Genomic DNA, 12,538 nt, shown 5'->3' on the forward strand with positions numbered 1-12,538 from the left:
CTTTAAAAGTAAATATAAGTTAAGGTTGATTTTAACTATAAAATAAGGATGTGTGAAATAACGTCAAAAATTATTTTGAAATAATATTATGGTTGATGTTAACCATAAAATATATCTAGACTGATAATTAAGTTAATGGTACCCTTATACCATAAGATAAATAATTGTATTAAGGTTGACTTGGAGCGTATCCTACAGGTAAGTAAAATAATTTTTAAGGTTAATAGGAGCCTAGAAGATGGTTGGTTTGGTGTAGGAATAAGTTTTGAAAAAATCTTCGATTACATTTTAAGGTTAAGATTAACCATTATTTGTACCACTTTTTATTTCACATTTGTGAAATTATTTATTTAAATAAAATGGATGGTTCCACCATAATTTTTAATACTTTTTAAATCTTGTTTAAGATTAAGATTAGCCACACTCTTTCTCAACATTTTTGAATGTTTTTTATGATGACTTTGAACCATATTTTTTAATAAAATCTTATGACGTTTTTTAAGTTTAGTTTTAACCTTAAAATAGCTTAACTTTTCAAGATTGCGTGAACCATAAAATAGCTTCATTATTTTCGATTACGTTTTATGGCTAGTTTTAACCTTAAACAAAATATACTTTTGGAAACCTCATTGGGGAGAGTGTGGTTGGTTAAAATCTTAAATAAGATTTAAAAATAAAATGCGTTTAAGGTAAGATTTAAGGTTAAACACGATTATCCAACAGATAAGTAAAATAATTTTTTAAGGCTAAATGGGACCTTAAAAGATTATTAAAATTATGGTTGAATTTAACCTTAGAAGAGGGAGGTGTTCCCAAGTGACCCACATACTACTCACGACATTTGAAGGTGTAGCCCCGCAGTTCGACCCCAGAAAGAGAATTTGTTAGCCTCCCAATTAATGGTTCCAACGCTATCGCGAACAGTAGCATCGAAAGAGGGTAGCCCTGGCGAATGGAACGTCGAATTTGAATGGGCCCTGCTATACGCCCATTAACGTGTACCAAGGATTGTGTGCTCCCATAAATCCTTCTAATGAGACCAGTAAAACAGTCTGGAAATCCCATTTGTTCCAGTACAGCGTACAGATAGTTGTGGCGCACCTTATCAAAAGCACTGTCAAAATCAACCGCCACCATCGCCGCTTTAAGCCGGCACTCCTCGGCCAGCGCTATTACATCACGGCATTCGCCAGTAGCTGTTTGCACATTCACCGATCCACCCGGTGTCGTCTGTTCTGGGGAGAGAACGCTACGAATTAACATACGAAATCGGGACGCTAGCATCCGTGCAAAGATCTTATAGTCTGCATTAAGCAGGGTGATGGGGCGATAATGTGTGACCGTAATTCCTGGCTTCGGTTTATGTACTGGCACCAAGAGGCCTTCCATAAAAGCCGGTGGAATAGGCGCATCGGAATTTCACAACTCGTTGTACATTTCCGTCCATCGCGGTGCCATTTCGTTGCGAAATTCTCGATAAAATTCAGCAGGAAGTCCATCAATGCCTGGGGAGCGATTCAACGCACCCTTTGCGATCGCATCATGTACTTCCTCACAGCTAATAGCTTCCAGTAAGGTTCCAGCGTCTTCCACCGTTAGTGTACGGGAGACGTATGTGGCTATACGTTCGAGGTCATCAACACGGGCTGCTTCCTCCCGATAGATGTGTTGGTAATGGTCGAAGAATGCAGAGACAATGTCCGCTTGACGCGTCACTCTTCGGTCTTCGCGGGTAATTAACTCCCGTACCAAAACGCGTCGTCGGTGCTTTCGTTCATTCACGACGTGGTGCATGGAAGGAATCTCGTGTCGTATCGTATCGTGACATCTGGCGCGCACCATGGTTCCCTGAAGATGTTTCCGAGCTAAAGCCACTAGTTTAGCTTTTATCCTTTTGCGTTCGATCCAGACGTCCGGTCCCGGCGGACCATCGTTCAGGTCGCGCAGCGCTGCAAAATAAAAGTCGGTCGTACGGGGGCGCCATTCGGCCATCTCCCTGCTATATGAGATGAACGTACGGCGAAGCGCCGGTTTAGCACAAGTCAGCCACCAATCAAGCTTCGTCGCATACCTTCCAACCTTACGCTCGCACATCGTCCATGTCTCAAGGATCCGTTGACGACATTCGGGATCATGTAGATGTTGAATGTTTAATTTCCACGGGGCCTTGCTGTTCCACACCTCTCTACGGGGAAGAAGCACCGTACAGATGTAAGCGCTGTGATCGGAAAATGCCAATGGCCAGCGTTCCGCGTCCTGGACATCATTTGCATGAGCCCGTGAGATATAAATGCGATCTAATCTGCTCGCCGAATGACTTGTCACATAGGTGTATCCCGGTGCATCTCCATGTCGTAATTCTCCACCAATTATTACACATTCATAACGTCCATGGAAAAGTGGTGCAATATCTTCTGCATAAAATCGCGCCCTTTCCCGCCGCCGATTGTTTCCCGACGGTGCATAAAGATTGATGATGCGTGTCCCAAACGTCGTGAAAGCCATTCCCCTGGCCGACGGAAGGTAACACACGTTTTCCACGGGGAAGCCATCTCGCACGTAAACTGCCACCCCACTCCCATTGTGATCTCCATGTGACGAATAGGATTGGTAGCCTGCGATGTGTGGGAGTGCAGCTATGTGGACTTCCTGCAGCAAAGCAATATCCGCATCAGATGCCTAAATCGTTTAATTCAGTTGGTGTATTTTGGTTGGTGAACGCACGTCATTTATATTTAATGTCGCAATACGGTTCGCATGGCGTTGAATCCCACTCTGTCGAGGCGCAACAATATCTCCCTGCATCGGCGCTGGGGGCTGAGTTAGAAGACGTTCTCTCGCCCCTCTCTCTTCACCTTCAGCAATTACTAGGCCGTCTTTGTGAGTGCCGGCTGCCTCTGTATGACGTCCGGCGCCTCCTCAATATCGTCATACCACATCTTTGCAGGCAGTGATATATTCGTGTCCATAGCCACAGCATCTGCGTCTGGAGAGCCAACTGGTTGTGGTTCCTCTTCAGCATCACCACGTCCAGCTACCGTCAATGTGACAAACCGCTGCGGGTCTGATCGAACAGTTTCCATTGCCTCATCCTGCTTCGTAGAGGCTGTTGTGTCGTCTTGCTCCACAGGCGCATCGTCGTCGGGGCAAGGGGAGTCATCCCTAGGAGATGTCGTGCGACGACGCCGTTTCCTCCTTTTCGGGAAACGTTGTTTGCGTGATCTTTCTTCCGTGTCCTCAGATTGTAGGGAATCACGGCTGCCCGACAGAAAAGCATCCGTAGGAACTGGAAGTGTTTCGAGTCCCATCGTTGTAGTTGGCGGGAGTTCGGTCGAAACTGATGTTGTCGTCACAGAGTGCGTTCCAGACGGAACAGCATCCGTAGTGGCTGGAACTGCTTCGTGTACTATCGGTGTGCTTGATAGGAGTTCGGTGTCAACTGATGTTGTTGCCGTAGATTGTATGCTCGATGGAGCAGCATCCTCTGTCATCCCGACGTCTGCTACAAGGTTTCGGAGAGTGCCATCGGGAGCTTCCACCGGGGCTGTGTCCTTTCGGTCATCAGCGGACGCAGTGAGGGCTTTGGCATAGGTGATCGGTAGTACTGTCATCTCTGGCGACGGCTCCCGCACATCTGAAGGCAGTTGCGTAATCCGCCGTTGCATACACTCGACCTGAGGTGTACCTCCTGGCCACAGCCACAACATGTACGTGGTTGCCCATCGTAAATCACCACCGCCCTACAACCACCAATTGTCAGATAGGACGGTACATGCTTCTGAAGATCAATAGTGATCTGTCTCACTCCGTTAAGCACGGGGTACGTGGCGAATTGTGTCCAGCGTTCTGCTGTGTGACCATGTACCGTGCCGAATGGCTTAAAAGCCTCAATAACTTCGTCAGCCGGTAGCTCAAATGGCAGCTCAAAAACACGTATTGTCCGTACACCCAGACCAGCATGTTCTACAGTTACCGTGCCGACATTCCCGTCACTATGGCAAAATCGCAGACCTGCTTTTGTCGCCTGTAGAATTCTCTCACACGCCGCGTCATTTACCATCTTAACATACAACGTGGGACTAACGATGGACAGGTGAATTCCGACAATATCGTTTGGCGGTATCTTGACGTCCTCTCGTATGAATCGTTCAACTGCTAAAGCCTTTGGTCTTTCGTAGTCATTGCTGAAATTGAATCGTAATGTAGTTTTTCTGTACTTGTTCGCCATGATCATTGTTATTAGCCCGCGCGCAGACTAGGTCCACAAGTAAACAAACACTCGCACACGCCGCACAGCCGGAAGTATCGGACCTCCGCTCCGCACGGCCGCTAGCGCCGAACTACATTTCTCTGCGCCAAAGAGACGCTGGGCTAGTGTTTTCTAGCAGTCTAAATAAATCTGTAAGAAATGGCAATTGATACCTGCCTTTCAAGTCTCTGTACAGTTCACAAACACTCATTCGCACTTTTTTACAACACTTGTATATGCATTCTACTTGTTACGCCAACATTCTTATTTTCTGAAGCAATTGGGCTGAAAAAAATCACTATTCATGCAACAGATGGGAAACAGCGCTGTATCGCTCTATTTGTCGTATACATACTTATTCTTACACTTCATGTATCGACAAAGATATTAGACGCAATCATAGCAACACGTCGGTGCTCTGGGATCGTTATCGTGCGTTGCTTTCAGATGAAAGTGAATTGCAGTCTTCAGAACAGCAGCGAGCCACCAAGTGGAATACGCTGCACTGGAAATACTGTGCGATCAGTCACACACGTTGGCTGTCAGAGTAGCTGCACTTGTTAATCTCTCATGATCCGCCCTCAGTGGCGTCGTGTCACGGATGTAGAGTTACCCGTACGGAGAATTCGGGGCAGCGTGCTCTTACCGACATTGCAGTACCGAGTGAAGACTCTCTGATCGTCATGCATAGGCCTTTGAAGGTGAGACAACTGGTCTCACCAGAAAAAAACCTGCTAACAGGCACGTTTCGAAAAAGGTATGTGCCCTTTGACATAATATACCATGCAGGATAACAGAATTTCGAGAAATTTACTTGCGTATGAAACGTAAACAATCTGTATAATACTGCTGAGTACACAACTATTGCTGTCTCTCGATCACGCTAGTGGTCACCCATGTTCCAATACCAATGTCGTCTTCAGCACGTATTTCTAAAAATTTAACATCCCTTGTGGGGATCGAACCCACTACCTTTGGACTTTTTTTTTTTTTTTTAATCTCATTTTGTTCGCTTGTGTTCGTTTCATCTGCTCGGGGCGGACGTCGTAAGAAATCCTGTTAAGTTCGTAGTTGATCGATTAACTCAGTTTTTTTAATTACAGAGGGAAGCTAACCCTCTGACCGACCACGCTGAGCTACCGTGCCGGCGGATTAGAAGTCCAACGCGTTATCCTCTGCGCCAAACGGACGATGGGTTAGCGTTTCCTAGCAGTCTAAGTAAATCTCTAAGAAATGGCAATTGATACCTGCCTTTCAAGTCTCTGTTCAGTTCACAAACACTCATTCGCACTTTTTTACAAGACTTGTATATGCATTCTACTTGTTACGCCAACATTCTTATTTTCTGAAGCAATTGGGCTGAAAAAAATCACTATTCATGCAACAGATGGGAAACAGCGCTGTATCGCTCTATTTGTCGTATACATACTTATTCTTACACTTCATGTATCGACAAAGATATTAGACGCAATCATATCAACACGTCGGTGCTCTGGGATCGTTATCGTGCGTTGCTTTCAGATGAAAGTGAATTGCAGTCTTCAGAACAGCAGCGAGCCAAGAAGTGGAATACGCTGCACTGGAAATACTGTGCGATCAGTCACACACGTTGGCTCTCAGAGTAGCTGCACTTGTTAATCTCTCATGAACCGCCCTCAGTGGCGTCGTGTCACGGATGTACAGTTACCTGTACGGAGAATTCGGGGCAGCGTGCTTTTACCGCCATTGCAGTACCGAGTGAAGACTCTCTGATCGTCATGCATAGGCCTTTGAAGGTGAGACAACTGGTCTCACAAGAAAAAAACCTGCTAACAGGCACGTTTCGAAAAAGGTATGTGCCCTTTGACATAATATACGATGCAGGATAACAGAATTTCGAGAAATTTACTCGCGTATGAAACGTAAACAATCTGTATCATACTGCTAAGTACACAACGATTGCTGTCTCTCGAACACGCTAGTGGTCACCCATGTTCCAATACCAATGTCGTCTTCAGCACGTGTTTCTAAAAATTGCTCATCCCTTGTGGGGATCGAACCCACGACCTTTGAATTAGAAGTCCAACGCGCTATCCTCTGCGCCAAAGGGACGCTGGGCTAGTGTTTTCTAGCAGTCTAAATAAAACAGTAAGAAATGGCAATTGATACCTGCCTTTCAAGTCTCTGTTCAGTTCACACACACTCATTCGCACTTTTTTACAACACTTGTATATGCATTCTACTTGTTACGCCAACATTCTTATTTTCTGAAGCAATTGGGCTGAAAAAAATCACTATTCATGCAACAGATGGGAAACAGCGCTGTATCGCTCTATTTGTCGTATACATACTTATTCTTACACTTCGTGTATCGACAAAGATATTAGACGCAATCATAGCAACACGTCGGTGCTCTGGGATCGTTATCGTGCGTTGCTTTCAGATGAAAGTGCATTACAGTCTTCAGCACAGCAGCGAGCCAAGAAGTGGAATACGCTGCACTGGAAATACTGTCACACACGTTGGCTGTGAGAGTAGCTGCACTTGTTAATCTCTCATGAACCGCCCTCAGTGGCGTCGTGTCACGGATGTAGAGTTACCCGTACGGAGAATTCGGGGCAGCGTCCTCTTACCGCCATTGCAGTACCGAGTGAAGACTCTCTGATCGTCATGCATAGGCCTTTGAAGGTGAGACAACTGGTCTCACAAGAAAAAAACCTGCTAACAGGCACGTTTCGAAAAAGGTTTGTGCCCTTTGACATAATATTCGAGAAATTTACTTGCGTATGAAACGTAAACTATCTGTATCATACTGCTGAGTACACAACGATTGCTGTCTCTCGAACACGCTAGTGGTCACCCATGTTCCAATACCAATGTCGTCTTCAGCACGTATTTCTAAAAATTGCCCAACCCTTGTGGGGATCGAACCCACGACCTTTGGATGAGAAGTCCAACGCGCTATCCTCCCGAACCAAAGGCACGCTGGGCTTGTGTTTTCTAGCAGTCTAAATAAATCTCTAAGAAATGGCAATTGATACCTGCCTTTCAAGTCTCTGTTCAGTTCACACACACTCATTCGCACTTTTTTACAAGACTTGTATATGCATTCTACTTGTTACGCCAACATTCTTATTTTCTGAAGCAATTGGGCTGAAAAAAATCACTATTCATGCAACAGATGGGAAACAGCGCTGTATCGCTCTATTTGCCGTATACATACTTATTCTTACACTTCATGTATCGACAAAGATATTAGACGCAATCATAGCAACACGTCGGTTCTCTGGGGTCGTTATTGTGAGTTGCTTTCAGATGAAAGTGAATTGCAGTCTTCAGAACAGCAGCGAACCAAGAAGTGGAATACGCTGCACTGGAAATACTGTGCGATCAGTCACACACGTTGGCTGTCAGAGTAGCTGCACTTGTTAATCTCTCATGAACCGCCCTCAGTGGCGTCGTGTCACGGATGTACAGTTACCTGTACGGAGAATTCGGGGCAGCGTGCTTTTACCGCCATTGCAGTACCGAGTGAAGACTCTCTGATCGTCATGCATAGGCCTTTGAAGGTGAGACAACTGGTCTCACAAGAAAAAAACCTGCTAACAGGCACGTTTCGAAAAAGGTATGTGCCCTTTGACATACTATACGATGCAGGATAACAGAATTTCGAGAAATTTACTTGCGAATGAAACGTAAACAATCTGTATCATACTGCTGAGTACACAACGATTGCTGTCTCTCGAACACGCTAGTGGTCACCCATGTTCCAATACCAATGTCGTCTTCAGCACGTGTTTCTAAAAATTGCCCATTCCTTGTGGGGATCGAACCCACGACCTTTAGATTAGATGTCCAACGCGCTATCCTCTGCGCCAAACGGACGCTGGGCTAGTTTTTTCTAGCAGTCTAAATAAATCTCTAAGAAATGGCAATTGATACCTGCCTTTCAAGTCTCTGTTCAGTTCACACACACTCATTCGCACTTTTTTACAACACTTGTATATGCATTCTACTTGTTACGCCAACATTCTTATTTTCTGAAGCAATTGGGCTGAAAAAAATCACTATTCATGCAACAGATGGGAAACAGCGCTGTATCGCTCTATTTGTCGTATACATACTTATTCTTACACTTCATGTATCGACAAAGATATTAGACGCAATCATAGCAACACGTCGGTGCTCTGGGGTCGTTATCGTGCGTTGCTTTCAGATGAAAGTGAATTGCAGTCTTCAGAACAGCAGCGAACCAAGAAGTGGAATACGCTGCACTGGAAATACTGTGCGATCAGTCACACACGTTGGCTCTCAGAGTAGCTGCACTTGTTAATCTCTCATGAACCGCCCTCAGTGGCGTCGTGTCACGGATGTACAGTTACCTGTACGGAGAATTCGGGGCAGCGTGCTTTTACCGCCATTGCAGTACCGAGTGAAAACTCTCTGATCGTCATGCATAGGCCTTTGAAGGTGAGACAACTGGTCTCACAAGAAAAAAACCTGCTAACAGGCACGTTTCGAAAAAGGTATGTGCCCTTTGACATAATATACGATGCAGGATAACAGAATTTCGAGAAATTTACTTGCGTATGAAACGTAAACAATCTGTATCATACTGCTGAGTACACAACGATTGCTGTCTCTCGAACACGCTAGTGGTCACCCATGTTCCAATACCAATGTCGTCTTCAGCACGTGTTTCTAAAAATTGCCCATCCCTTGTGGGGATCGAACCCACGACCTTTGGATTAGAAGTCCAACGCGCTATCCTCTGCGCCAAAGGGACGCTGGGCTAGTACTTTCTAGCAGTCTAAATAAATCTCTAAGAAATGGCAATTGATACCTGCCTTTCAAGTCTCTGTTCAGTTCACACACACTCATTCGCACTTTTTTACAACACTTGTATATGCATTCTACTTGTTACGCCAACATTCTTATTTTCTGAAGCAATTGGGCTGAAAAAAATCACTATTCATGCAACAGATGGGAAACAGCGCTGTATCGCTCTATTTGTCGTATACATACTTATTCTTACACTTCATGTATCGACAAAGATATTAGACGCAATCATAGCAACACGTCGGTGCTCTGGGGTCGTTATCGTGCGTTGCTTTCAGATGAAAGTGAATTGCAGTCTTCAGAACAGCAGCGAGCCAAGAAGTGGAATACGCTGCACTGGAAATACTGTGCGATCAGTCACACACGTTGGCTCTCAGAGTAGCTGCACTTGTTAATCTCTCATGAACCGCCCTCAGTGGCGTCGTGTCACGGATGTACAGTTACCTGTACGGAGAATTCGGGGCAGCATGCTTTTACCGCCATTGCAGTACCGAGTGAAGACTCTCTGATCGTCATGCATAGGCCTTTGAAGGTGAGACAACTGGTCTCACAAGAAAAAAACCTGCTAACAGGCACGTTTCGAAAAAGGTATGTGCCCTTTGACATAATATACCATGCAGGATAACAGAATGTCGAGAAATTTACTTGCGTATGAAACGTAAACAATCTGTATCATACTGCTGAGTACACAACGATTGCTGTCTCTCGAACACGCTAGTGGTCACCCATGTTCCAATACCAATGTCGTCTTCAGCACGTATTTCTAAAAATTGCCCAACCCTTGTGGGGATCGAACCCACGACCTTTGGATGAGAAGTCCAACGCGCTATCCTCCCGAGCCAAAGGCACGCTGGGCTTGTGTTTTCTAGCAGTCTAAATAAATCTCTAAGAAATGGCAATTGATACCTGCCTTTCAAGTCTCTGTTCAGTTCACACACACTCATTCGCACTTTTTTACAAGACTTGTATATGCATTCTACTTGTTACGCCAACATTCTTATTTTCTGAAGCAATTGGGCTGAAAAAAATCACTATTCATGCAACAGATGGGAAACAGCGCTGTATCGCTCTATTTGCCGTATACATACTTATTCTTACACTTCATGTATCGACAAAGATATTAGACGCAATCATAGCAACACGTCGGTTCTCTGGGGTCGTTATTGTGAGTTGCTTTCAGATGAAAGTGAATTGCAGTCTTCAGAACAGCAGCGAACCAAGAAGTGGAATACGCTGCACTGGAAATACTGTGCGATCAGTCACACACGTTGGCTGTCAGAGTAGCTGCACTTGTTAATCTCTCATGAACCGCCCTCAGTGGCGCCGTGTCACGGATGTACAGTTACCTGTACGGAGAATTCGGGACAGCGTGCTTTTACCGCCATTGCAGTACCGAGTGAAGACTCTCTGATCGTCATGCATAGGCCTTTGAAGGTGAGACAACTGGTCTCACAAGAAAAAAACCTGCTAACAGGCACGTTTCGAAAAAGGTATGTGCCCTTTGACATAATATACCATGCAGGATAACAGAATTTCGAGAAATTTACTTGCGAATGAAACGTAAACAATCTGTATCATACTGCTGAGTACACAACGATTGCTGTCTCTCGAACACGCTAGTGGTCACCCATGTTCCAATACCAATGTCGTCTTCAGCACGTGTTTCTAAAAATTGCCCATTCCTTGTGGGGATCGAACCCACGACCTTTAGATTAGATGTCCAACGCGCTATCCTCTGCGCCAAACGGACGCTGGGCTAGTGTTTTCTAGCAGTCTAAATAAAACAGTAAGAAATGGCAATTGATACCTGCCTTTCAAGTCTCTGTTCAGTTCACACACACTCATTCGCACTTTTTTACAACACTTGTATATGCATTCTACTTGTTACGCCAACATTCTTATTTTCTGAAGCAATTGGGCTGAAAAAAATCACTATTCATGCAACAGATGGGAAACAGCGCTGTATCGCTCTATTTGTCGTATACATACTTATTCTTACACTTCATGTATCGACAAAGATATTAGACGCAATCATAGCAACACGTCGGTGCTCTGGGGTCGTTATCGTGCGTTGCTTTCAGATAAAAGTGAATTGCAGTCTTCAGAACAGCAGCGAACCAAGAAGTGGAATACGCTGCACTGGAAATACTGTGCGATCAGTCACACACGTTGGCTCTCAGAGTAGCTGCACTTGTTAATCTCTCATGAACCGCCCTCAGTGGCGTCGTGTCACGGATGTACAGTTACCTGTACGGAGAATTCGGGGCAGCGTGCTTTTACCGCCATTGCAGTACCGAGTGAAAACTCTCTGATCGTCATGCATAGGCCTTTGAAGGTGAGACAACTGGTCTCACAAGAAAAAAACCTGCTAACAGGCACGTTTCGAAAAAGGTATGTGCCCTTTGACATAATATACGATGCAAGATAACAGAATTTCGAGAAATTTACTTGCGTATGAAACGTAAACAATCTGTATCATACTGCTGAGTACACAACGATTGCTGTCTCTCGAACACGCTAGTGGTCACCCATGTTCCAATACCAATGTCGTCTTCAGCACGTGTTTCTAAAAATTGCCCATCCCTTGTGGGGATCGAACCCACGACCTTTGGATTAGAAGTCCAACGCGCTATCCTCTGCGCCAAACGGACGCTGGGCTAGTACTTTCTAGCAGTCTAAATAAATCTCTAAGAAATGGCAATTGATACCTGTCTTTCAAGTCTCTGTTCAGTTCACACACACTCATTCGCACTTTTTTACAACACTTGTATATGCATTCTACTTGTTACGCCAACATTCTTATTTTCTGAAGCAATTGGGCTGAAAAAAATCACTATTCATGCAACAGATGGGAAACAGCGCTGTATCGCTCTATTTGTCGTATACATACTTATTCTTACACTTCATGTATCGACAAAGATATTAGACGCAATCATAGCAACACGTCGGTGCTCTGGGGTCGTTATCGTGCGTTGCTTTCAGATGAAAGTGAATTGCAGTCTTCAGAACAGCAGCGAACCAAGAAGTGGAATACGCTGCACTGGAAATACTGTGCGATCAGTCACACACGTTGGCTCTCAGAGTAGCTGCACTTGTTAATCTCTCATGAACCGCCCTCAGTGGCGTCGTGTCACGGATGTACAGTTACCTGTACGGAGAATTCGGGGCAGCGTGCTTTTACCGCCATTGCAGTACCGAGTGAAGACTCTCTGATCGTCATGCATAGGCCTTTGAAGGTGAGACAACTGGTCTCACAAGAAAAAAACTTGCTAACAGGCACGTTTCGAAAAAGGTATGTGCCCTTTGACATAATATACGATGCAGGATAACAGAATTTCGAGAAATTTACTTGCGTATGAAACGTAAACAATCTGTATCATACTGCTGAGTACACAACGATTGCTGTCTCTCGAACACGCTAGTGGACACCCATGTTCAAATACCAATGTCGTCTTCAGCACGTGTTTCTAA

The 12,538-nt window shown here is 44.9% G+C and overlaps 5 non-coding genes across 5 annotated transcripts; all 5 read right to left on the reverse strand.

Annotated features, from left to right (window-relative positions):
- Window positions 1-6,267: 6,267 nt before the first annotated feature.
- On the reverse strand, window positions 6,268-6,340 carry Trnar-ucu (transfer RNA arginine (anticodon UCU)). The gene has a single exon. It is a non-coding gene; the product is annotated as a tRNA-Arg (tRNA).
- Window positions 6,341-8,036: 1,696 nt separating this feature from the next.
- Trnar-ucu (transfer RNA arginine (anticodon UCU)) lies at window positions 8,037-8,113 on the reverse strand. The gene has a single exon. It is a non-coding gene; the product is annotated as a tRNA-Arg (tRNA).
- An 828-nt stretch (window positions 8,114-8,941) lies between these two features.
- Trnar-ucu (transfer RNA arginine (anticodon UCU)) lies at window positions 8,942-9,014 on the reverse strand. The gene has a single exon. It is a non-coding gene; the product is annotated as a tRNA-Arg (tRNA).
- A 1,726-nt stretch (window positions 9,015-10,740) lies between these two features.
- On the reverse strand, window positions 10,741-10,817 carry Trnar-ucu (transfer RNA arginine (anticodon UCU)). Its single transcript has one exon. It is a non-coding gene; the product is annotated as a tRNA-Arg (tRNA).
- An 828-nt stretch (window positions 10,818-11,645) lies between these two features.
- Window positions 11,646-11,718, reverse strand: Trnar-ucu (transfer RNA arginine (anticodon UCU)). Its single transcript has one exon. It is a non-coding gene; the product is annotated as a tRNA-Arg (tRNA).
- Between the last annotated feature and the right edge of the window lie 820 nt (window positions 11,719-12,538).

This window comes from Schistocerca gregaria, chromosome 1 (genome assembly GCF_023897955.1).
Source record: "Schistocerca gregaria isolate iqSchGreg1 chromosome 1, iqSchGreg1.2, whole genome shotgun sequence".
In the NCBI taxonomy this organism is placed as follows: Eukaryota; Metazoa; Arthropoda; class Insecta; order Orthoptera; family Acrididae; genus Schistocerca; species Schistocerca gregaria.